The 24,780-nt window shown below is 51.7% G+C and overlaps 1 protein-coding gene across 1 annotated transcript in view; it reads left to right on the top strand.

Annotated features, from left to right (window-relative positions):
* The first annotated feature begins 324 nt into the window (after window positions 1–324).
* Window positions 325–24,780, top strand: part of WNT5B (Wnt family member 5B) — an 83,169-nt gene continuing 58,713 nt past the window's right edge. The window contains exon 1 of the mRNA XM_081248401.1: window positions 325–700. The gene's annotated coding sequence lies outside the window, so the exon portion shown is untranslated. The remainder of the gene's footprint in view (window positions 701–24,780) is intronic.

The following is a 24,780-nucleotide window of genomic DNA, read 5'->3' as shown; positions in this document are numbered from 1 at the left end:
CGCAGTCCCTGAGTTGGGGGCTCCCCGCAGGAGCGCTGGACGCCCCGGGGGCTGCTGGCGCGTGAGACCCCAGGTGCTCCCGGAGGACCGGGTCGAGTTCCGGCGAAGGGTCCGGTGGGTGTGCGGAGGGTTCGGGGGGCGCTCCCCACGCGCGCCCGGGGGTCGGGGCCCGCGGAGGAGCGGGCGCGCGGGGAGCGGAGGCAGGTGCGAGGCCGGGTGCCGCCCGCGAGGAGCCCCGGGGGCGGGTTGGCGCGGCGCGGCGGGGCGGGGGCGGGGAGGAGGCGCGGGGCGGAGCGCGGGGCCCGGGACCCGCCGGCCGGCGCCGGCCCTACACTCAGAGCCGCGGCCGCCACCGCCGCAGCCAACTCGGGCCCAAGTTCCCGGCCGCGGCGGAGAGGAGCGCGCAGCCGGCGGCCCGAGCCCCGCGTAGGGCCCGGCCTCCTCCGCTGGGCCGCCGCCCGCGCCCCGCCTCCGCCCATCGGCTCGGACCCGGCGCCGCGCGGGAGCCCTCGGGGCAAGGAGCGCGGGCTCCGCGGGGGCGACCGGCCGACCCCCGGGGCCGGGCGGACACTCGGCGGGACCGGATCGCAGCGCGAAGAGTCGGCGTCCCCGGCCGCCCCGGCCCCGCGGGCGCTAGAAGGGCCGGGCCGGGCGGAGAGCGAGCCGGAGCCCGCGGGCCTGACAAGCCGCGGACGCGCAGGTAAGCCTGGCGGCGGCCGGGAAACGGGAGCCCGCGCCCCGCCGCCCAACTTCCCTGCGCCCGCGGGCCGGTCGGGGCACCCGGATCGGGAACGGGGAGGTGGGGTCCGGGAGGGGCCTCCCCTCCACCCCCCGCGCCCGGGGACCGCGAGCTCGGCCCGGGACGGGTCTGCGGGGCCGGGGCCCGGCGGCGCGGGGGGCGCGCAGGGGAAGGGGTCCCGCCGCCGAACAAAGCTGGGTCCGCGGGCTCTCGCCGCGCCCGGGCCGCCCCCAGCCGTCAGGTAGCGAGGGTCCCCGCCCTCCTGGCGGGCGGGTGTCGCCGCTTTCGGTCCCCGGGCGGCGACCGCGGAGCCGCGGGGAGCCGCCCCCGGGCGCGTAGGCTCGGCCCCGGCCCGTCCGCGCGCCGCGAGCCCCCGAGCTTCCCGCGCGCTTTTCCCGGCTCGCTCGGGCCCAGCTGGGGTCCGCGGTGGGGTCTGCGCCCCGCGCCCGCCAGACTGTGGCGAGAGCTGCATCTGGATTCTTTTAACCCCCGCGAGCAGTGCTAGTTTGGTGCCTGGATTCCTGCCTAAGCCCGAGCAGGTCTCCGGCTGGTCTTCCTAGTTTTCTGTTTTCTTTCATTGCGCCTCCGCTCGCCCTGCCTCTTCCATCCCAGCCGGGAGAGGTGCGGGGTGGCCATTCGCCACCTCCTCGTGGAGCTTCGGGGGACATTTGGCCACGCAATCTAGTTAGAGCCCCCGTTCCTAGAGGTTCTCATCCTGCAAGTCTTCGTGAGAGACCATTCCACTTGCCTGGAGCGGGACTGCTTCTGTTTTACAGAGAAGGGAGCTGAGTGGTGACCCAGGTGTTCTGGGGAACTTACTCTCCACTTTCCCCCGGGCCTTCTTCACTGCTTTTGCCACCTGGCTGCTTGGCAACAGCTTTCAGTTGCCTCAACCCTGGGCAGAGTTTCAGCCTGGTACCTGGAGGAGAAAGGCCAGGATCGTGTTACCAGTCTAGCGGCCAAGGAAGTGCCCACTTGCCAGAGCTGTGATGGCATGCCATCAGCATGGGTGCGGAAAACTCCAGTGGGGCAGAGTCACGCTCCTGGCCAAACACCAGCACCCAGGCAGGCACAGGGCTGGACGCTTAGGGTGACCCCTCCTGAGGCTGGCCCTAAGGCAACATAAGGGCCAGGGCACAGCGGGCACACTCTGGGAAAACTGAGGACCGTTTCCTGGACCCCGGCCCTCCTGTTGATGGTGATAAGTGCAGTTTACTTTTCAAAGGCAAGGCTCCAATCTCAGGCGTGGGTGAGTGAGGCCCGGCCCCGAGCCTGTGCCCACACGCCCGCCAGGAACACACGCGCGTCCCCCGGCAGAACTGCCGACCTGTGGAACGTGGAAGGCTGAGTGGTGGTTTCCTCTGTTTCAAAATAGCATCTGTTCTCTCTTCACACAGAAGATCTGTGGTTATAAATAGCAGGAGGAAGGAGGTGCGTCTCCTGGGAAGGAAAGGCAGTGCTCAGAGCCCTCTGCGCGCTGGCGGGAGGAGTGATGTGGCTGCGCTCTTTGGGGGGAGGTCCAGTCCGGGGCCCAAGGCCAGAGGCAGACTGGGGCCAGGTCCCCGCCCCAAAAGGCGCAGGTGGAGCAGACGCAGGGAAGGAAGTTTGTGGAGCAAAGCACCTACCGAGGTGACGTGTGGATGAGGACCTAAGGGCAGCCCCGCTCCGCTCCTAAAGAAAACCAGCCCTTGGGCGTGGGACCTGCTGGGGTCTGCCTGCCGGGAAGCAGGAGCCGGCCCTGCTTTCCCAGGCCCTGACTTCCCGTGTATTCCAGTATGAATGTGTGAGCAGGCATCTGCTCCGTGTGCCCGAAAGCAGCCCTCTTCGTGTCCTTTGGTCGTGCTCATGTCTCCAAGGGTGTCCTGTTGGCTTGAAACAACTGTTTTCTGAAAAAAAAATTTCTATGCCCAAAGCTTAAGCCAAATTGCTGGGAGCCATATGCTGTGAAAAGAAAAAATCTGGGATTGTTCTTCACCTGCGTATTTCACCCTGGTCTTGCCCTGGTGGCAGCTGGAAGATTTTTTGTTGGCTCTTCTTCAAGAAGGACAGGAGCCCAGGCGAGCCTGTTCTAATTTTCACTCCTGGGGTGGTTCTGCGGGTCCTGGACGGCCATGGCCGGCGCGTCTAGCAGGGGAGGAGGCTGTACATGAAGTGCTAGGCCTCGCCGCCTCCGAAGTAAGCACCAGTAAGCCCACGAAGCTTTCCTGTTTGCCGCTCTGGTCTGTGCTCCCAAACTCCTTTCCAGCCTGCCTGTCATTCATCCCCTCATCATCTTCCGAACAGGTCCTCAGATGCCCCCCGTGCTCCATCCCCACACCTGAGCATGGTCCCCAGAGTTTTCAGTGGTTAGTCAGTTGGTGCTGTTTTTGTAGCCCCTTCAAGTCTCTCAAGACTCACAATAGCAGATCTAGAAACCCCGAGTGAGGAGAGGACATGGGGGCTCTCCATCCTCACCCCAGGGGCACCCTGGCTGGTTTCTATTAAGTGTCTTTCAAACTGCCTCCAGCAGTCCAGAGAAATCCAGCAGAGGGGTTGGGAGCGGACACTGTGATGAAGATGAAAGGCCCTATCGTTTTCCATCTGAACCACCTTTCATGGTAAAAGTCACCTTCTCCCAGCTTAGCTGGGACAAAGTGAGAGAGTGGCATGGACATATATACACTACCAAATGTAAAACAGATAGCTAGTGGGAAGCAGCTGCATAGCACAGGGACATCAGCTCGGTGCTTTGTGACCACCTAGAGGGGTGAGATATGGAGGGTGGGAGGGAGACGCAAGAAGGAGGGGATATGGGGATATATGTATATGTATACGTATAGCTGATTCACTTTGTTACACAGCAGAAATGAACACACCATTGTGAAGCAATTATACTGCAATAAAGATGTTAAAAAAAAAAGTCACCTTCTACCCATCTCTGAGGGGTGACCGTCCACTCCCCCAGGCAGCGAGTTGGCAGAGCTGGGACCGCGGGCCTGCAGTTTGGTCCAGTCTGGCCAGCCTTGGCAGTCACGGCCCACTCCTCCCAGCCCCCCAGTGGGCTCTGTTTACCTGGGTAAATTTAAGCCTCCACCCCCTCATCCCAGTTTGACCCACTGGCTCTTGGTCTCGCCCTGCTGGCCGCTGGGCAGCGTTTGCAGACTTCCTTGCCCCTGTGGTTGCAGCTGGGTCTTTCCCAGCTGTGCGGCCTGAGTTCTCCTCCAGACTTTCTACAGCCTCTCTCCTCCCAGCCTCTGCCCGCGGGGCTTCCTTCCCAACTCTTTTTGGAAGCTGGTTGGTCCTGGGGGAAGATCTCCCCTGAGCCATCCAAATATCAGGCACAGAAGTTTCAGGGAGCTCAAGCCTTGCCACCGAGACCCTCATGCTGACTGTAATTGTCGCCAGCCCAGCCCAGGGCCCCAGGGCCCCCTTGGGAGCAAGTGCAGGCCCTAAAGACACAGGGGTGTTTTCTCAGACACAGGGGTGTTTCTTTTTGCACCCCGACCCTCCAAAGCCCAGGAGGACCCATCCCGCCTGTATGTCCTGTTCTTGTGTGAGGTTTCAAGGGGAGGTGTACTGGGGGGAGGGGTGCATTGTAGCATCTCCTCTGGGGGGCTCAGTTGTCTCTCCCGTCATGTGGGGCTTGGGATTAGACTGCCCTGGAGGCCCTTCCAGTTCTAACAGTCTGTTGTTTCAAACAGCTCTAGCTGGTTCCGTTTTGGAAATCCCTCTGCTGTGGACCAGGCCTGGGGGTGGGGGGGCAGCCAATCAAAGGTGTCCGTTCCCGACGGAGGGGCCGTGACGGAGGGGCAGCGGGGCTGCTTTCACAGAGTTACTGTTTCACCCCCTGCAGGCCTGCAGGCAGGGCTTGTGGGCCAGCTGGAGGCTCAGGTTGTGCTCCTGGCTTTGGGCTCTGGCCCGGAGGGGCCCCTGTGGTTAGTTGGCCTCCCAAGGATGGCTCGAGGCCCTGTGTCCAGCTGCTGGTGACTTAGGGGCCAGGGCCTGAGTTCCTGGGGAGCACCCAGGGTCCCTGAGCCCCAGAAATGCTAACCCCTCCAGGGTCACTCCTGTCTCACTAATGGATAAAGGGTCGGGGTGGATTTCCCGAGGTCTTGGCTTCAGTTTGAGAAGTTCTTGGTTTACAGACTTTAGCCCCTGAAGGTCACATCCGAGTTATCTGGAATGTCCAGTCAGTAGATCTGCTCTGAGCCCCGCTGGGAGAGCAAAAGAAGCGAGAACAAAGCTTTTCTGACACGGGCTCGGGGTGACCCTGTTCGCTGCTGGGTCTCACTGTGTCCCCTTTTGGAGGGGACTTTGGGGGAGAAGCCTCAGAGCAGCCCTGGGCTCTGTTCCTGCTGGGCCCCCCCTTCCTCTTCCCAGCGGATACCCAGAGATGATGACGTTCCTGTCTCTGGGGGAGGTTGAAGGAAGTTGATTCCCTTTGTGGAATCGTCTCTAAGATTATGTACGTCACCCATGCTCGCTGGGAAGTTTCTCCTGGGGAACTGAGTAATGAATTACTAAATACTTCATACAGATCCTGTCTGGCGTACAAGAGCTGCAATCAAAGTAGTTAAACCTTTAAAGAGATTTTGTATTTAAGCGTAGGGCTAGAAATGTCCTGTCCGCTGGGGAGCAGGGGCTGGCGGATGGCATGAGGGTCCTGGGTGGCACTGTGGCTTATGCCCTGAGTCCGCAGGCTGCGGGAAGCTAAGACGCTAGAGGCTGGGCCTCAGGGTGGCACTGCGGCTGTGGCCCGGCCCTCCGAAGCCAGCCACGTAACCCGGCTTCTCTGTACCTCGGTTGCCTCACTTGTAAGTGGAAACAGTAACTGTCTGTTCCTCTCACGTGGTTGCCGAGAGGCAGTGGTGGTGAGGATCTGGGTGTGCAGGGCGCTAGGCTGTGCGGGGCTGGGCGTCGTTGGCTGCGAGCTGTGAGGGGGGAACCTGGAACCCGCCCTGCTCCTGTTAGCAGTGTCAGCGTGTTCCCGCCAGTCCTGGAAGGAAGTGACGCTCGTGGGCGTCAACCGCATCCCATTCGGCGTGACATTCGTGGGATGGAGGGTCCCGGTTTGTGGAGCGACCACCGACGGGAGGGGATGGGTGTTCAGCGTTGGCTGTTATGAAGGGAAGGAGAGTGGACGCTCTCAGGATGCTGATGGGGCTTGTAGGGTTGGGGGTCAAGCAGGGCCCTGTCTCACACGAGTCCTTTTAACTAAGCAGATGCTGGGAGACTCCCTGCGTTTGGAAACCACTCAAGATCTTGACATGTTGTCTTTTCTTGTTCTTAAAAAGGTAACCTCTGCAAAATCAAATCTGAAGTACGCTTTAAATACCCAGGGGGGGATCCCCTGAGGGCGTCTTCCTTTTCACCAGGCCAGGTCCGTCCACCCGCAGAGCACCTGTGGAGGGCCTCGCCCTCAGGTGCGCCCAGGAGCCGGCAGGGCCAAACGGAGGGGAGGGTGAGGGGAGCAGGGCTCGAGTGCGTGCTGGAGAGGCTTTCCCACCTAGAGGCGTTCAAATCCACTGACTCCGCCCCACCAAACGCCTCTGCTGGCTGGACGTCGTCCCAGACTTTCCTTGTGACCACAGGGGACCTCGGGCTGACAAGCGGGGACCCACTGGCTTTGCAGGCGACAGGCCCTTGCTAATCTCACGCCATCATCTCCTGCTGGCCCCTCTCCCTTGACCTTCAGACTGGTATCTCGATTGTTCAAGCAGCACCTTCTCTAGAAGGTCTGAGGGGCATCCCAGCCCGACCTTCTGACCTTTCCCCTTAGACCTGCTCCATCTCACCCTCCAAGTCGCTCGCGCCGTAAGCCCTGGATCCTCCTTGGTTTCTCTCCTTCTCTCACGGCCCACATTCAGTCCAGCAGTGGATCTTTTTTTTTTTTTTTTTTTTTGGCGCGGTACGTGGGCCTCTCACTGCCGTGGCCTCTCCCGTTGCAGAGCACAGGCTCCAGACGCGCAGGCTCAGCGGCCACGGCTCATGGGCCCAGCCGCTCCGCAGCATGTGGGATCCTCCTGGACCGGGGCACGAACCCGTGTTCCCTGCATCGGCAGGCAGACTCCCAACCACTGCGCCACCAGGGAAGCCCAGCAGCAGTGGATCTTGACATGTCTAATTTCCCAGAGGATCCCCAGATCCCCAGCCTCTCCTCACCCCCTCCACCCCCCCACCCCGGCTCAGTCCACCACCAGCGGCCTCCCCACTGGTCTCCCTGCTGCAGCGGCGGCCGTCCTGCTCAGACAGGTCAGGTCGTGTCACTGTTTTGCTCCAAGTGCCCTGCTGGCCTCCCGGCTCGTGCAGGAAAAAGGTGCCCCCTTCAGTCTGTACCACAGCGACATGTGCAAGCACGTAAGCATTTTCAGACACATGTGTGTGTTTCTTCTGTGCTTGTCCCCCTTCTGGAAGGTGATGCCTTGAGGGCAGGGGCTGCTCCTGTCCTCACCCTCGGTGCCTGTCGGGCCTGGCCGTAGCATGTACGCAGGAATGTAGAGGAAAGGCGTGGGGAGAGGTGTGTAATGGTCCTGGTGAGTAGCTGTGTCTCTGCAGAGAAAGCCCTGTGCTTCCTCTGCCTTTGGGCTCATGAGCTGCCTGGTGAGTGGAACATGGGTACCGCTTTCCTCTCCTTATGGTCCCCAAACCATGTTTCTAAACCTTGACACTGTTGATCAGTTTGGACCCAATGATTCTTTGTAGTAGGGGCTGTTCTATCCATTGTGGGGTGTTTAGCAGCATCCCTGACCCCTACCCACTAGACGCCAGTAGCACCTGCCCTCCGGTGTGATGACAACCACAAATGTCTGCAGACGTGGCCCATTCTCCCCTGGGGGCAGCATTGCCCCTGGTTGAGCACCGCTGTTCTGAAGGCGTCTGTTCCTTTGCTGAGAATCTCTCCTTATCTCCGTTTCCCTTAAATCCCTTGGAATTATTATCCATTTCGCATCCTGTTTGGGGGCTCTTGCCTGGGCGTGAGCCCTTCTGTGAGGGATGTGAATTCGGGCCCCCGCTCTCCCACCAGCTGTTGGTCCCTGGTCCACTCCCCAGGGACATCAGTCACCTGCTCCCAGACGGTCACCCTGCCGCCCTGGGTCCGTCCCCTGCTCGACATCCTTGAGTGACTCCTTGCGACCCTACTGAATTGATAGAATATCTTGACTCTGGTGTTCAGTAGCCTTCAATCCTCACCCTGCTGACATTCCCAGGCTTCTCTTCTCTGCTTCTCTGTGCTGCAGCCAAACCGGAGTCCCGTTCCCCGATGTCCGCTTGAGCCAGGCGCCCTCCCCCTCCTCCTTCCTGTGGGACCCCGCCTGTCCTTCAAGGTGCGCCTCAGATGCCAGCCCCCTGCCCGCCTCTGTCAGAAATGACCTCTCTGGCTGGGAGCTTGCAGGCTGCTGCAGTTCAGAGGTCATCTGTGTGGCCCTTTTCACACTTTGTCTTACGTCGTGATCATTTGTGTTCACGTCTCATCCTCCCTACCAGGCACGTGGCTGGTTACGCTGTGTTCTCAGCAGATCTTAGGGGAGGCCCTCTGTGCAGCTGGGGCAGTGCAGGGGACCACCTCGGGGGTGGGGGTGGGGGTGACCGGCCTTACTGCTGACCGGCGGGTCCCCTGAGAGTGGGGCATCCTGCAGCAGAAGGGTGGTTGTTTGCTGTGCAGTTGTTTAGACAGCATAAGCCTTCCAGGCTTCAGGTTAGCACGGCTGTGATTTTCAGGCTTGTAAAAGCCTTTGCCCTCCCTGCTTTCTGTCCCCCGTGTAGTGGAAAGCGTGTGGCCTTTGGGGGCAAGTGGATGGACATGGGTTTGAATCCCCACTCGGCCATTCACACCTGATAGACCTCCCCCTGGTTGCTGAGCTTTTCTGAGCTCCCTGTTCTTCATCTTTTTTTTTTTTTTTTTTTTTTTTGCGGTACGCGGGCCTCTCACCGTTGTGGCCTCTCCCGTTGCGGAGCACAGGCTCCGGACGCGCAGGCTCAGCGGCCATGGCTCACGGGCCCAGCCGCTCCGCGGCATGTGGGATCTTCCCGGACTGGGGCACGAACCCGTGTCCCCCTCATCGGCAGGCAGACGTTCAACCACTGTGCCACCAGGGAAGCCCTGTTCTTCATCTTTTAAACAGGGATAATAATGGCCAACTCATAGGGTTATTCTGAGAATCCACTGTGATGAGTTGTGTGAATTAAGGCAATTCCTGCACGGAGTCAGTGTCAGCCCCCTTCTTTAACTCTCTGCTGAACAAACTGAAGGTGTCAAGGAGCTGTCACCCAGGTGCTCCAGTGCCTGCTTAGGGTTTGGTCCAGAAGGACTGAGTGTAACTCGGCTGGTTTTGGCAGTGAGGAGACAAAGGAAATCTGAAAGTTCACCTCTGTGACAGCCGCTCTCACAAGGCGCTGTTGTGGGCTCACGGCTCCAGGCTCTTGGAATTTTCCTTGAAGGACCCAACCTGAGTGGGTCCCTGGAGTAGCCCCAGCAATCAGCATCGTTAGCACTCAGTAGTGTTGATAAACTAATGAGCTAGTGACACCTAAGAAGGTTATCACCCCAGTTGGAGAAAGCTGGTCATGGATTACCGTATTTCATCAATACTAAGACACATTGTAAAAATTTGTTTTATAGCCATAGAGTTGATTTACAAAGTTGTACTCATTCCTGCTGTTCAGCAAAGTGACTCAGTTATACATATGTGTATATATATATTCTTTTTCATATTCTTTTCCATGATGGTTTATCACAGGATATTGAATATCCCTGTGCTCTACAGTAGGACCTTGTTGTTTATCCATTCTATATGTAGTAGTTTGCATCTTCTAATCCCAAACTCGAAATCCATCCCTTCCCCACCCCCTCCCCCTTGGCAACCACAAGTCTGTTCTCTATGCTAAGACACATTTTAACATATCTGAGATCAGGATGCATCTTAAGGGATTCATTTGAAATTTAACATAAAGCTAGCTTAATAATCTTTTAAAATTTATTTTACTGAAGTATAGTTGATTTACAATGTTTGTTAATTACTGCTGTACAGTAAAGTGATTCAGATATATATATAGATATAAATATATAGATATAGATATAGATATAGATATATATACACACACATTCTTGGGACTTCCCTGGTGGCGCAGTGGTTGAGAATCCGCCTGCCAATGCAGGGGAAAATGGGTTTGAGCCCTGGTCTGGGAAGATCCCACATGCCACGGAGCAACTAAGCCCGTGCACCACAACTACTGAGCCTGCGCTCTAGAGCCCGTGAGGCACAACTACTGAGCCCGCATGCCACAACTACTGAAGCCCGCGCACCTAGAGCCCATGCTCTGCAACAAGAGAAGCCACCACAATGAGAAGCCCGTGCACCACAACAAAGAGTAGCCCCCGCTCACCGCAACTAGAGAAAGCCCACGCACAGTAACGAAGACCCAACGCAGCCAAAAAATAAATAAAATAAAATAAATTTTAAAAAATATTCTTTTCCATTTGGGTTTATCTTAGGATATTGAATAGTTCTCTGCACTATCCAGTAGGACCTTGTTGTAGGATTCATCTTAAAATCAATGTGTTTAATTGGGAGTACTTTTCTCTCTTAGTGGGATGGAATAATGGTGCATTTTAAGATAAATGGCATCTTAGATTTGGTGACATAAGTCAATGTCATTGATCACTGTTTACTAAGATGACCTGTTGTCATTTCCTGGTGCCTGCCTTGCTGTTCCCTTGGAAATGTGCTTCTGTTGTTTGCCAAATAGAGTATTCAGAGTGTCACCTCCATGCTGACCATCTATTGACTAAGAGTTAGAACTGAGGTGGGAAATTCTAGGCAAAGACCAGATGTCCCACAGACCTTGGACCCGGATGCTTGAGGACGGTCGGCCCCCTGTGGTCACCTGTGAATCAGAAGTCCAGGGTCACTGCCCCTGTGTTCCCAGGGACCTTGGACAAGTCTCCCTGTCCTCATTTGTAATTTGTTTGTTGGGGTTCACAATGCACCCCACCAATGCCTACCTCACCAAGTTGTAGAATTAAGTGAGATGATGTGTGTGAACGTGGCTTATAACCACTGTGAGGCACTGTTCATCCCTGCAGGATGTACCGAGTGGATAGGTGACCCAGAGGCTTTTCAAATCCACTGACGAGACACAGCCCCTGGTGACTCAACAGTGATTCCTACGTGGCACCTGTCCTCTCATTCCTCTATTTCTAGGAGAGAGTCTTTGAAAACTTTGTGGAAGCTTGTCTGGTAAGGCAAAATCCTATCCCAAAGGATCAAAAGGAAGTTACATCCTATAACTAGAGTGCCGGGCTTTTTGTTTTTTCCGTTTTATATTTTCCTGTTTCACTGCCTTGGCCTTGGAAGGTATGTCAGACAAAATATCATCACCATGAACACAATGTGTTCATCATGAAAGAGGACGTCTAATCTCTACGTGCAGTGCTTAAAACATCAACTTCTGCAGCCCAGTAGGAGCCCGGTCCCGGCCCCAAAACTCACCAGCAGTGAGAATTCCCTGGCGGTCCAGTGGTTAAGACTCGGCGCTTTCACTGCTGAGGATTCGGGTTTGATTCCCTGGTCGGAAAACTAAGATCCCGCAAGCCACGCAGCCAAAAAAAAAAAAACGAAACAAAACAAAGACAACACAAAATCACCAGCAGTGTGACCACACACATAGGTGCTCTTGAACCAGCCACCCAAACCTTCTTGCCCTCTGTTTCCTCATCTGTTAGAGGCCGTTGAGAGGATTAAAGGAAACACATGGAAAGCACTTAGCAGGGCCTTGCCCATAGAAAGCCCTGCCCAGCAGGTGTTCTCTCTAATTATGCTTCTAAACAACCTCGCAAACCACCCTTGTGCAATAGCCAGTGACTAGCTCTGCCTACGTCATCTGAGGCTGGGTTATGTCTGGAGAGAAGGGGTCACCTTGGTGTTATTTTCACATTTAGGCGTGGCATTAATAAACTACACAAACCTGTCAATTCCACAGTAATCTGACCTCAGCGACTTTGCATTTTCAGATACAGTTTGTTATACTGTAACTAAATCAGGAGAATCCTGGTCTCCACTTTGCCAGACAGCTTTGAACTGTTTTCTTTCGAGTGAGATTGTTGAGGTGCACTGCTAATCGTCCTTAAGGAAGAGCCTTAAGTGGCCTCTAGCTTTTATGGGTGCTCATGCTGTTTGCATCTGGAGGCTGGGGGAAATCTTGGCGGCCTCAAAACTCATAAGCTTCATGCGTTCTGCCCTCTGTTTCTTCACGTGCTGCCCTGTATTGCCGCAGCTGAATGGGGGAGGGAGCGTGTGTGCAACTTTTTCTTTTCCTTTTTTCTTTTTATTTATTTATTTATTGGCCAAACCACGCAGCATGCAGGATCTTAGTTGCCCGACCAGGGATCAAACCCGTGCCCTCTGCAGTGGAAGCGTGGAGTCTTAACCACTGGACCACCAGGGATTTCCCTTACTTTTTCTTTTTGATCAACTTTACTGAAGTATAATGTGCATACAATGTAATTCATCTGTTGTTAAGTGTACAGTTCAATAAATTTGGACAAACTCATTCAACTGCCTCCCGAATCAAGGTATTTCCATTCCCCTGGAAAGTCCCCTGGTCCCCTTACTGTCTCTCCATGCCAACACCCACTGCAACTCAGGCAACCGCTGATGTGATTGATGTTGTTCTAGATTAGTCTTGCCTGTTCTAGAATTTCACATAAGCAGAATTATACCAGAATTCTCAGGGGTTTTGTTTCAGCTCTTTGCTGTCCGGCTTCTTTTGCTCAGCATAGTATCTGTGAGATTTTTCCATGTTGTTGAGATATTAGTAGTTCATTCCTTTTAATTGCTGGGTATATACCATTGAATTCACTTTGGATGGACATTTAGGTTATTCTAGATTTTGGTTAATATGACAGTCTCTGTCTTTTAATCGTCCTGTTTAGTCTATTTACATTTAGTACCATCTTTCAACTTTTGGTTTTGAAATTATTTGAGCTTTTTTACAGAAATGTTGCAAAAAATAGTGTCGTTTCCCCTAATGTTAATATTTTTCTATAACCATAGCACAGGAAACAACAGGAAATTAACACTGCTACAGTATTATTAAGTACTTCACAGATCTTCCCATTTCACCAGCTTTTCCCTAATGTCTTTTTCTGGCCCCCAGTCCAATACAGTCCTGAGTCTCACATTAAATTTAGTTGTCACGTCGCATCAGTCTCCTCCAGTCAGTGATACTGCCTGGTGTTTCTCTTGTCTTCCTTGACCTTGACACTTGGATGTGTACACGTGCAGACTGTACCTCCCTCAGTTTGGGTTGCCTGGTGTTTCCTCACGAGCAGGTCGTGGCTGTACATTTGGGGCAGGAATACTACAGAAGGGACGGTCTGTCCCTCAGTGCATCTCCTCTGGGGTACATGATGTCGGCCTTCCTCCCACTGAGGATGTTAACTTTGGATCATTTAATGCAATTTTTGTTATGGTTTGGTTAAAGTCTGCCACGTTGATATTTGTTTTCCATTCATCCCCTCCCTGCTTTTTTTTTTTGCAAGGGGCGTGTGTGTTGCTCTAGAGCTAACTGTAGCATCCTTAAATAATCAGGTCTATTTAGAGTACCTCTTCACAGAGCATACTTTGCAGATATGATAAACTTACAACAGCATAATTCTACTTACCTGCTCCTAACCCTTTGTATATTGTCATATCTTTTCCTTTTACATATGTTATAAACCCCTCCTTATAGAGTTCGAACTTTGGCTTTACAAAGTCATGTGTCCTTTAAGTAAATTATTTGAAGAAAGAGAAGAGTCTTTTATACTTACATGCTTATTTACCATTTTAGGTATTCTTCATTCTTCTGGGTTCCTAGCCTTATGGATATCCTTTAGCATTTCTTATACTGCAGGTCTGCTGATAATGAATTCCCTCACTTTCATTTACTTGAAAATGTCTCCACTTCATCTTTGTTTTTGAAGGACATGTTTGCTGGACATATTTTTTTTTCCAGCACTTTAAAGGTGCTGTTTCATCATGTTCTGTCCTCTGTAGTTTTAATGAGGAAGCAGCTATCTTTTTCAAAGTCTTTGTTCCCTCTACATACTGTGTCTCTGCCAACTCCACAATCCCCACACTTTCAATATTTTATCTTTATGTTTCAGCAGTTTGACTGTGATGTGCCTAGGCATGGTTCTTTTTATGTTTATCCTTCTTGGGGTCTAGTGAGCTTCTTAGATCTATGAGTTAGTGGTTTTCATCAAATTTGGGGAATTTTTGGTCATTTTTCTTCAAATATTGTTTCTGCCCCATTTTCATCCTCTTATCTTGGTACTTTCATTACACTTATATTAGGCTGATGGATATTGTCACTCAGGTTCCTGGAATTTAGTTCATTTTTCTTTAATCCTTTTTTTCTCTCTGTTCTTCAGATTAGATAATTTCTATTGCTGTGTCTAAGTGTTCACTGACTCTTTCTCCAGTTTGCTGTTAAGATTATCCAGGGAATTTTTCATTTTAGTTATTGTACTTTTCCATGCTTACATTTTCACGTGGTTCTTTATATAGTCTCCATTTCTTTCCTGAGATTCCCTATCTGTTTCCACATTAAGATCAAGTTTTTATTAAATTCTTTGAACTTTTTTTTTCATGATTTAAATATGATTGTAATAGCTGCCTCGAAGTCTTTGTTAACTAAGTTCAACATCTAGACCATGTCAAATTTTATTTATCTTAACTATTTTTTCTCAACTTTTTCCCATTTATTTATTTATGTCCAGTGATTTTTTTTATTGACTATTGGGCATTGTGTTACTATGTTTTAAAGACTCTGGATTTTGTTGTCAGTCTCTGAAATGTGTTGTTTCTTGCTTTGGCAGACAATTAAATTACTGGCTGATCACTTGGTGCCAGTGTAGGTGTGGTGTGGCACTTGGTTAGTACAAATCTGTTGGCAGCACAGACTTTAACTTGGCAGGGCTCAAACTCTAACTCCGTCTTTCCTGTAGATCTTGTTAGGGCTTGGTTTGAGATTTTATTAGACTGTGTTTAGAAGAGGTCTTACTCAAGGGCAAGGTCCTTACTCCTAAGGCATATCTCAGCTGGACTCCAGGGGTGTTAGCTACTACTTACTTTTTAAAGATATTGAGATATAATTCACATACCATACAATTCACTCATTTTAAGTGTGTAATTCAGTGGTCTTTAGTATGTTCACCGTGTTGAACAACCATAATCACAGTCAATTTTAGAACATTTTCATCCCCCAGAAGAAATCCCACACCCATTAGCAATCACTTCATTTTCCTCCAACTCCCCTACCAGCCCTAGGCAAACACTGATCCACTTTCTATCACTATAGATTTGCCTATTCTGGACTTTTCATAAAAATGGGATCACGCAATATGTGGTGTTTTGTACTGGCTTCTTTCACTTAACATAATGTTTTCAAGGTTAATCCATGTTGTAGTACTTCATTTCTTTTGTGGCCTATGGCTAGGCCACCTTTTATTTTTCCTTTCATCAGTTGATGGATATTAAGGTTGTTTCTACTTTTTGGCTATTATGAATAACGTCGCTGTCAACATTTGTGCATGAGTTTTTGTGTGGAAGTATGTTTTCGTTTCTTTGGGGCAGATACCAAGGAGTGAAATTTAGAATTTGGGTCATTTGGTAACTCTATGTTTAACCCTTTGAGGAGGTGGCAGACTTTTTCAAAGTGGCTGTACCATTGTAAAATGCCACCAGCAGTGTATGAGAGTTCTGATTTCTCCACATCTTGTCAATACTTGTTATTATCTGTCTTTTTATTATAGCTATCCTAATAAGTAAGGCCATGGGCTGAATTATTTCCCCCAAAATTGCCATGTTGCAGTCCTCCCTTCCAGTGTGGTGATATTAGGAGGTGGGGCCTTTCGGAGTCAGCTGGGGTTAGATTAGGTCATGAGGGTGGGGCCCTCATGATGGGGATTAGTGCCCTGATAAGAGCAAGAGACACCAGAGCTTGCTTCTCCTCCCTCTGCCATGTGAGGACACAGTGGGAAGGCGGCCATCTGCAAACTAGGAAGAGAGCCTTCACCGGAACTCAGCTGTGTTTGCACGTTGATCTTGGACTTGCAGCCTCCAGAACTGTGAGAAAATATGTTTCTGTTGTTTAAGCCCCCAGTCTATGGTATTTGGTTATGACAGACTAAGATGGGTATGAAGTATTTCACTATGGTTTTGATCTGCATTTCCCTGATGTCTAGTGATGTTGAGCATCTTTTCATGCTTATTGGCTACTTGTATATCTTTTTTGGAGAAATGTCTATTCAGATCCTTTGCCCATTTAAAAAATTGGATTTTTTGTCTTTTAATTATTGAGTTGCATTATTATCATATGGTAGCTTATCAGATATATGATTTGCAAATCCTTTCTCCTCTTTTGTGGGTTCCTTACTTTTGGGTGCATTGTGTCACTGAAGAAGAAATATGTTGAGTAGTTAATACAGGTCTCTGAGACATCCTGCATTAGTTATCGGTAGAGAAAGTAACCTGAGCATCTTTAGAAGATCCAGTCCAGCCATGACAGATTGACAAAATAGAAATCTTCATATTATTTGGAGTACTTAATGTTGTTTTCTTAGATAATAAGTAGGAAATCCTGTACTTGTCACTACCTGGTATCCTGAGGGTTGCAGGATCTCAGAAGCCTGGGCACTTTCCTCTGGGGCAGATGGCTTGTGCACCAAAGCCCCATTGACATTTAGCTTGTGGAAGGGGAACGCTGACCAAGTGAGGCACCTGCCGTTGGAGCTCGGGGGTCTTAGGGATGTTCAAACTCCACAGTCACCTGAGCTTCACACCCTTTGTGTCTTGCACAATTTAAGAAGTTTAGAGGTGAGTGAAAGCCCTCTGAAAATAAAAGTAGACTTTTTGGAAAGGCAACATGTATCATTATGTGTTGTGACCACTCTTCTCTTCCTTCTCCCAAAATACTACCCGGTGTATGCCTTTTAAATAAATGCGAATTGAAATTCATGGAGTTGTGTGTTCATGATGCCTCTTAAGATAATGGGAGCTGATTAGAGATAACATGAAATTCTAATTGGATATTAAATATCCTGAGAAGTGTTTGTCGTATTTCAGTGGCATGACCATCACTGGGGGTCAGGCAGCTCTCCATGCCAGGCAGTTCCTTCCGTCCACTGGCAGCCCTGTCGTTCATGGGAATCACTTTCCGAGAGCAGGTGGGAATAGGCTGATGCTTCGTATTCTAGGACAGTCGATCCACTCTGCCGCATGCCCCTCTTTATGGGGCTGAGAAGGCTTTGAGGATTAGAGATGAGGGGGACAGTCCTGACTCAGAGGCTCTGGGTCGGAGACCAGGCTCTCTGACCTCAGGCCAGCACCTGCCTTCGTGACCGCCGTGTGCCCTGCCGCTAGCCGAGGGGGTGACGTGTGAGGACACTCGTGTCCACAGAGGCCCAGGTCACAGCAGGCACTGCCAGGCTGCTTTCGTTTTGCCACCTTGTTGCCCCGACCGCCGCATCAGGAGGGGCAGGGGAGACCCAGGGCCTGGACGGAGGGGTGCGGGGACTGCTCACTCCGGGGCTCAGTGGCGGCTCCCAGATGGTGTCTGTTCAGTCCTGTCTCCTGAGCTTGCTGCCCACGCGTGGCTCCCCGTGGGTGGGTCCTGAGGTCTCCGGAGCTGTCTGGCCCCCGCCTCTCCATGTGCTGTCGTTCCAGAGCCACAGGGGCCTGTGGGCACATCTCGTGTCACATCCACCAATCTGCCCAGGCTTTCTCCTGGGTGCGTGCCCCGGGGACAGTTTCTGCCAGCGCCATGGTAACCGTACATCCCGCACTCAGGCTCAGGATGTGGGGAGGGCACGTGAGGAGAATGAAACGAATTCACAGACCCACGAGGGTCTCCACTTGGTGACGCTCGGCCACCTCTGTCCGGGCTCTGCCACCAGCCGTGCTTTCTTCCCTTCATTTCCTTTCTTCCCTTCATCTTTTTCTCATCATCCTCTTCAACGTGGCGAGTGCAGAGTTAGCTACTCAAAATGCCAAAGATGCTGTAACCGGAGGAGTTCTTTGGAAGAGATTATTTAATTCAAGAACTATTTATTTTATTTTGTGGCAAGATGCTGTGCTAGGTTCTGCTGAAGCAGACACGGCTAAGACAGTCCTTGCCTCAAAGGAGAAACAAAAAAACCGAAAGACACATATTACAAGGCAGAAGCATTTATTAGCTCTGATGCCTTGGGAAAGGCATTGAACTTCTCTGACCTTCAACTTCCTCATCTCTGAAGGGGGTGAGAGCTCACCTTGAGGGGTTATTGTGAGGTTGTTTAAGAATGAGATGAAAATAGTTTTCTCTCAAATTATGTGCTTCATCTTCTCAAGTGGCTCTAAGTTGGAACATAAAGGCTTATTGCGTTGTTTGGACTTAACTACTCACTCAGTGGAACGATCCGCTATTTCTTGAGGCCTGGGGGCTCTGTGAGAAAATTACTGAGATGCTAAGCTTGACATGAACCAAGGGTTCTTGGACTCCTTTGGTTTTATGCTGTGCTTCTTTGTGGCAAAGAGAGAAAAACAGTGCCAATTGCCTATGATACAGGGCCTTTCAGACAGTCCCATGAAACAGTGAGTTTACAACAGCCCTCCTGCTTTGCAGTGTTTGTAAGAACTTTGTGTTTCGATGCTGAATCCTGGTGTCATCTTTTTGAAGACACTTTAAATTGCAGGTAAACTCAGTGTGTGTGGTACCAACAGTGGACATTGCTCAGCTGAAGTGACAACAGGATGAACAACTGTGACCGGTTTCTCTCATTCAGTGGCAATGACAGTTCTGTCACTGAAATGTGTTTAGCTGACAGCATTGAAATTTGCATTTGATTTCAGAATTGTTAAACTGTGATAGAATGTTCTGGAGTGTCGACTTTGATGCATGGTGGCTTCCTAGGACTATGTGCTTTGTGAAGGACTGTGAAGGCCCAGGCACTGCTCTCCATCCTTGGAGGGGGTGCAGGGGGGAGGAGGGAGGAGGAAGGGGAGGAGGGGGGAGGAGGAGGGGGGAGCAGGGGGAGGAGGAGGGGGAGGAGGAGGGGAGGGGGAGGAGGAGGAGCAGGGGGAAGAGGAGAGGAGGAGGGGGAGGAGGAGGAGGGGGAGCAGGGGGGAGGAGGGGGAGGAGGAGGAGGGGGAGCAGGGGGAGGAGGAGGGGGAGGAGGAGGGAGGAGGAGGAGGGGAGCAGGGGGGAGGAGGGGGAGGGGGGAGGAGGAGGGGGAGCAGGGGGAGGAGGGAGGAGAAGGGGTGGGAGCAGGGAGGTGCAGGGGGAGGAGGGGTACAGGGAGGAGGGGGTGCAGGGAAGCCTTGCTGGCTGGGAGGCTCCTTGCCCATATGGCCCCCAGCTGCCGGGTGGCTCTCTGGCCGGTCCCTCATGCAGATGTTCACTCAGTGGCCAGGCCAGGCTCTGGCCGGCTCTCAAACATCCAAATAACGGAAACCATCTCAGAGGAGGTTGTGTTTTCAGCCAGCAGCTCTGGCTGTGGTTGGCGGTGGCTTTAACTGTCCACATGGTTACTGCAGTGGCAGGAGGCGTGGACGGCCAGAGGAGAACTGAATTCTGACTCTGACGCCCCTTCCTCCAGACTGTGAGATGCCGCGAAAGTCACCCCCGCCTTCCTTCTGGATCACACTTGGCATTTGTAACTGGGGAGGGTGGTAAATTCCGTACAAGGGATGGAACTTCAGAAAATGGAATAGAGGGCAAGCTCCAGCTAAAAGTGCTGTGGCCGAGTGTTAGTTGTGGTTCTCTCTAGGTTGTGGTTCTCTCTAGGTGATAGAGGGTCTTTTTGTTTGTTTTGAGTGCAGTATAGTTGATTTACAAAGTGGCGTTAGTTTCTAGGTGACAGTTTTAAGTGCTATTTCTTCCCCTTTCTTATCCTTATTTTCTAACATTTCTGGAAGCGAACATGTAATAAAGTAAAAGCCAAAAGTTACTTTTAACCATGCAAATGCTAATTAATTGTGATAAAAACTGTAAAATGTGTAGCGTGTCCTGGAATAGCAGCTTAGACCTGGTCTCTTTACTTGAGTGAGGTCAGTCACACCTTCTCTGTGTACTAAAAGGAAGCTTCCAATGCCAGTTGTTAGACCAATGTTAATAGTTACTGTCGCTGGTGACACGCAATTTAAATGAAAGGACAGCTTCCCTGGTCGGGGTGGGAATGGGTCTCTTTCTGCATGGGCCCTGCAGCAGTTTCCCTTCTGTGGCAGCCCGGAGGAGGGAGCCTCCCTTCTCCCTGGTGGTGGAACTCTGTGTCAGCATCATCGGCTGCCTAATTGTGCAGGGTAAGAACTTGTCACACATGACTCACAGGCACAAAGGCCTCCATGTGGCTCTTGATCCATGGGGCACTGCTAGCCCTCAAATTGGGTGAGAGAAAGTGGAATACTTTCCTTTCAACGTAGAATCTGGAAGCATAACAACTTAGCAATTCACTGAGCTGAAAGGCTTTGTGTTCAGATAGCGGCTCCTGGAAAAAGAGCTTCAATTTGTTCAGTTACCTGATAGATTCACAAACATTATTGTGGGGTTTTTTTTGTGTGTGTGTGGCTTTTTTTAATTGTGGTAAAATGTACATACCCTAAAATTTACCGTTGTAGCTGTTTCTGAGTGTTCAGTTCTGTGACTTTGAGTACAATCCCATTGCTGTGCGGCCGTCACCACCGTCCATCTCCAGAATGTTTTCATCTTCCCAAACTGAGACTCAGCCCCCGTTAGCTCAGTCCCATCCCTTCCCCCAGCCCATGGTCACCACCGTCCTACTTTCTGTCTGAATTTGCCAATTCTAGGCACCTCAGATAAGTGGCTTATCGTGTTTGTCCTTTTGTGCCTGGCTTATTTCATTCAGCACAGGATCCTCAAGGTTCATCCAGGAGTCCATGTATTGTTTACCCAGTCAGTCAGCAAGGGAACATTATTGTTTTTAAAAGTTTCTCTAGTTAAGGTCTTTAACATTTTTTAAAAACTACCTGACAATGCGCCTGTCTGAAGTGCCTGGATGATTCGATTCATCTCTGTGCCTCTAGGGCAGGTGCCAACTGATCAGTAACAGGTCGAATGAATGAATAAACCGGCTGGTGCTTTGATTTGAATATGTGCCCAGGAGTCAGAACCCAGCTCCTCACCTGAACCTGATATTCTGGGTAAAACTGAGCTACAGATCTGTACTTCCTGAACATTCTTATCTGTGACATGAGGGAGATGATCTTTGCTACTCGATTATTTGCTTGATCCTATGCTCTTTGAGCTTTTCAGGTTAAGGTTGCTGTTGAAACACTCAGGATTAGCAATAACACATTTTCCCCCCCGCAGAACCTTTTTGTGAACTTAAGAAATTCAAAAGCCACTTCATTTGGGCTTCCCTGGTGGTGCAGTGGTTAAGAATCCGCCTGCCAACGCAGGGGACACGGGTTCGAGCCCTGGTCCGGGAAGATCCCACATGTCGCAGCTAAGCCCGTGTGCCACAACTACTGAGCTTGCGCTCTAGAGCCCAAGAACCACAACTACTGAGCCTGTGTGCCACAACTACTGAAGCCCGCACGCCTAGAGCCCGTGCTCTGCAACAAGAGAAGCTGCCGCAATGAGAAGCCTGTGCACTGCAACGAAGAGTAGCCCCTGCTCGCCACAGCTAGAGAAAAAGCCCGCACACAGCAGTGAAGACCCAACACAGCCAAAAAAAAAAAGCCACTTCATTTAAAACCATTCAAGACTTGCCATGGATTTATGTTTAAAAAAAGGAAGGAAGGAAGGAGGGAGGGAAGAAGGAAGGAAGGAAAACAGACCCATAGTTGCCTGGACAGGAAGTGACGCGTGTCAAGCCCGCGTCCCCGTCCAGGGTCCTGTAGCTGCCTCCTTCTTGAACTTGGGCCACCGGCTTGTCCATCTCCTTTCCCTCTCCACTTCCTCTGTTCTTTTCTGAGACCCTAAATTACACTCTTTTCTTCTCCTATATATTTTCTTAAGTGCATCTGGTCTATTCTTTCTAGATGGGCGATTCCTGAAACTTCATCTCTGCCCAGACTTCTCCCCCAAGTCCCCTCCTGCGTCGGCTTCCCCTGGAGAACTTCGCGCATCTGGGACTGAGTGTACGTTTCCTCTGCGTCCCATCGTGCTCCCCGAGCACCCCTCTTTACGCCCCCTTTTCCCCCGACGTCTCCTTAATTACTCAGCAAATACTTATGATGGACGCTGGTTATACTCAGTGAGGGGTCCCAGGCACCCCTGGGTGCACAGTTAGCAGAAAGGAGCAGTCAGGGCTGTACTGTACAGCCTCTGACAGTTCTTTGGCCCCTGTTCCCTTTGCTGTTCCATCACGTATCACTTTCCAGGGCCTGCAGCAACAAAGCACCAACCACAAGCTGGGGGGCTTAAAATGACAGAAACCTATTGTCTCACAGTCTGGAGGCTGGAAGTCTGAGATCAAGGTGTCTGCAGGATTGGCTCGTCCCAAGGCCATGAGGGGGATCTGCTCCAGCCCCCTGGCTCAGCTTCTGGTGGTTTGCAGCAATCTTTGGGGCCTTGGCTTGTAGACACACGCTCCCATCCCCCCACCTTCGCCTGACGCTCTCCCTGTGGCTTCACATCGTCTTCCCCCCAACCCCCGTGCTTGTCTGTCTGTCTCCAAATTTCCCCTTTTTATAAGGGCTTCAGTCATATTGGATTAGGGCCCACCCTAATGACCTCATTTTAACTTGATTACCTCTATAAAGACCCTATTTCCAAGTAAGGCCACACGGTGAATGAATGAATGAATGAATGAATGAGTGAAATTGGTCTCAACCTACCTCTCCAACCTCCGTCCGATTATTCCCATTCAAGGGCTTTGTCCCCCGGCCAGACGCTTGGCTTCTGTTTCCCTTCTAGACCTCCAGTTCGGGTTCCAGCCACCTCCCCAAGGCCCTGCGCAGCTCCACTTCCATGATGCTGCCACCGCCCCTTCTCCTAACCCTCATGGCACTTTCCTAGGCCTTTTCCGTGGCACCCTTAGCTTCAGCTTGCGTTACAGCAATTTATCGCAGAACCTTACTGATAAAAAGGGTCTTACAGATGGACCGAGACCAAGATATCTGCATTTGATTCCTTGGGACGTTTTAAGAATCATGGCAGATCCCCGAGCCCCTGCCCTTAAGGATTCTGATCCGGCAGGTCTGGGGAGGGGCCCCGGAACCTGGAGTGTTAAAAGCTCCTCCGGGGGATTCTGATGCACAGGCACGCTTGCAAGCCCCAAATCCTTTCCAGCCTCTGTGTCCTACTCACACAGAAGCTGAGCCACAGTGACTTCCCCAAGGGCCGTGATTGGTGGCACAGCCATCAGTGATGTGGTTCTGTCACATTTTCAATCAGATTTAAGCAGCTGAGGAACAGAGTCTGCATCTCCCTTGTCTCCGTTACCTACTTGGTACCCCCGGCACACCTCAGTCAAGAGAGTTCACAGAAAGTGCTATTTGGTGCCTAGACCAGTGGCCATCCTGAAAGCTCCAAGGCGACAGGTACCAGTCCATCTCTCCTGACTCTTCTTTCCAGTGTCCAGCACATAATGAGATGCTCAGTTGATACTGGTTGAATGGCGAAGCATCTGGTGGGTACCAGGCACTGTGGTAGATGCTGTGCATACATCACCTGATTCCATTGATTCCAACCATAACCCTATGAAGTAGGTCTTAATATTCCCATTTTACAGATGAGGAAACTGAGGACCAGAAGGTAGCTCACTTGCTTAGGGTCCTGTAGCGAACAGTTAATGTAACTGAGTTTTCTTTTTCTTTTTTGTTTTTTTTGGCCATGTTGGGTCTTTATTGCTGCGTGTGGGCTTTCTCTAGTTGCAGCGAGCTGGGACTACTCTTTGCTGCGGTGCGTGGGCTTCTTCACAGAAGTGGCTTCTCTTGTTGCGGAGCACGGGCTCTAGGCGCATGGGCTTCAGTAGTTGTGGCTCACGGGCTCTAGAGCACAGCCTCAGTTGGTTGTGGCGCGTGGGCTTAGTTGGTCCGTGGCATGTGGGATCTTCCCGGACCAGGGCTTGAACCTGTGTCCCCTGCATTGGCAGGCGACCACTGCGCCACCAGGGAAGCCGCCGAGGTAACTGAGTTTTCGACCCCACTGCTCTGTCCTCTGTGGTGCAGACTTTACGTGCTCCCAGAGCTCAGCCCCCGTCAGAAAGCTGTAGGCCCCTGCGTATATGTAGTTCAGAGGTATTTAAAAGCCCCTGATGTTTAGAACCTCAGCTTGGTTCTCAGCCCTAACTTAGCCTGGCTGCCCCGTGAGGTCAGACGTGTTATAGAACATATCGTCCGTTTACCACTTGCAGGCTTGTGCATGCACGACTCAATGCTAGCAAAAGCTTTTACAAGTGTTTCATCCTCTCTCCCTTGTTTTTTCAGTGCTGTTAAAATTCTCCTCCCTTTGCATGGCAAGAAGTGCCAGACAGGGCAAGAGTTCAGAGAGCGTCCCAGCATGAACTGTTCTAATACCAGGTTCCAAGTACAAGCTAATGGTTGAGAAACCCGGGTAGGGGGTGCGCTGGCCCCGTACACCTCGTCCCCTGCCCGGATCCCCTGCGTGGCGGGCGGGATCCCTCTGCCCCCGGGGCCTCGAGTGTCCGGGACTCGGTGTCTAGAGATGACAGGGTTGAGATTCTGGCCGTCAGGCGTGAGAGGCAGATCTCAGGAGCCTCATCTCAGAGTTTCAGCTTTGTCATCTGAAATGTTTCTGTTCTGTTTCTTCTTTCCAATACGATGTTTGACTTGGATCTCGGCCTTGGATTCATGCTCTGTGTGGACAAGTTCCTCGTTCCTACGGCCTCCCTCTCGTTGCCATCACTTCTGGGACCAATCCTTCCTGACACGGCAGCATCACCCCACCCGGTGACCCCAAGGGTACAGGGCTGAGTCCAAGGGACCCCCGCTCCCAGGCGCTTTCACAGAGTTGCCAGCCTCCCATCCCATACCCGCCTCAGCCTGCCTCTGCCCTGCCCCTAGTTTTCAGATACGCAAATACATTTCTTTCCAATTCTCACTCATCTTCCCTTC

This window comes from Mesoplodon bidens, assembly GCF_964165515.1.
Source record: "Mesoplodon bidens genome assembly, chromosome: 11".
NCBI lineage: Eukaryota > Metazoa > Chordata > Mammalia > Artiodactyla > Ziphiidae > Mesoplodon > Mesoplodon bidens.
Note: the sequence above shows the minus strand (reverse complement) of the source record. Positions and strands in the feature narration are given on the sequence as shown.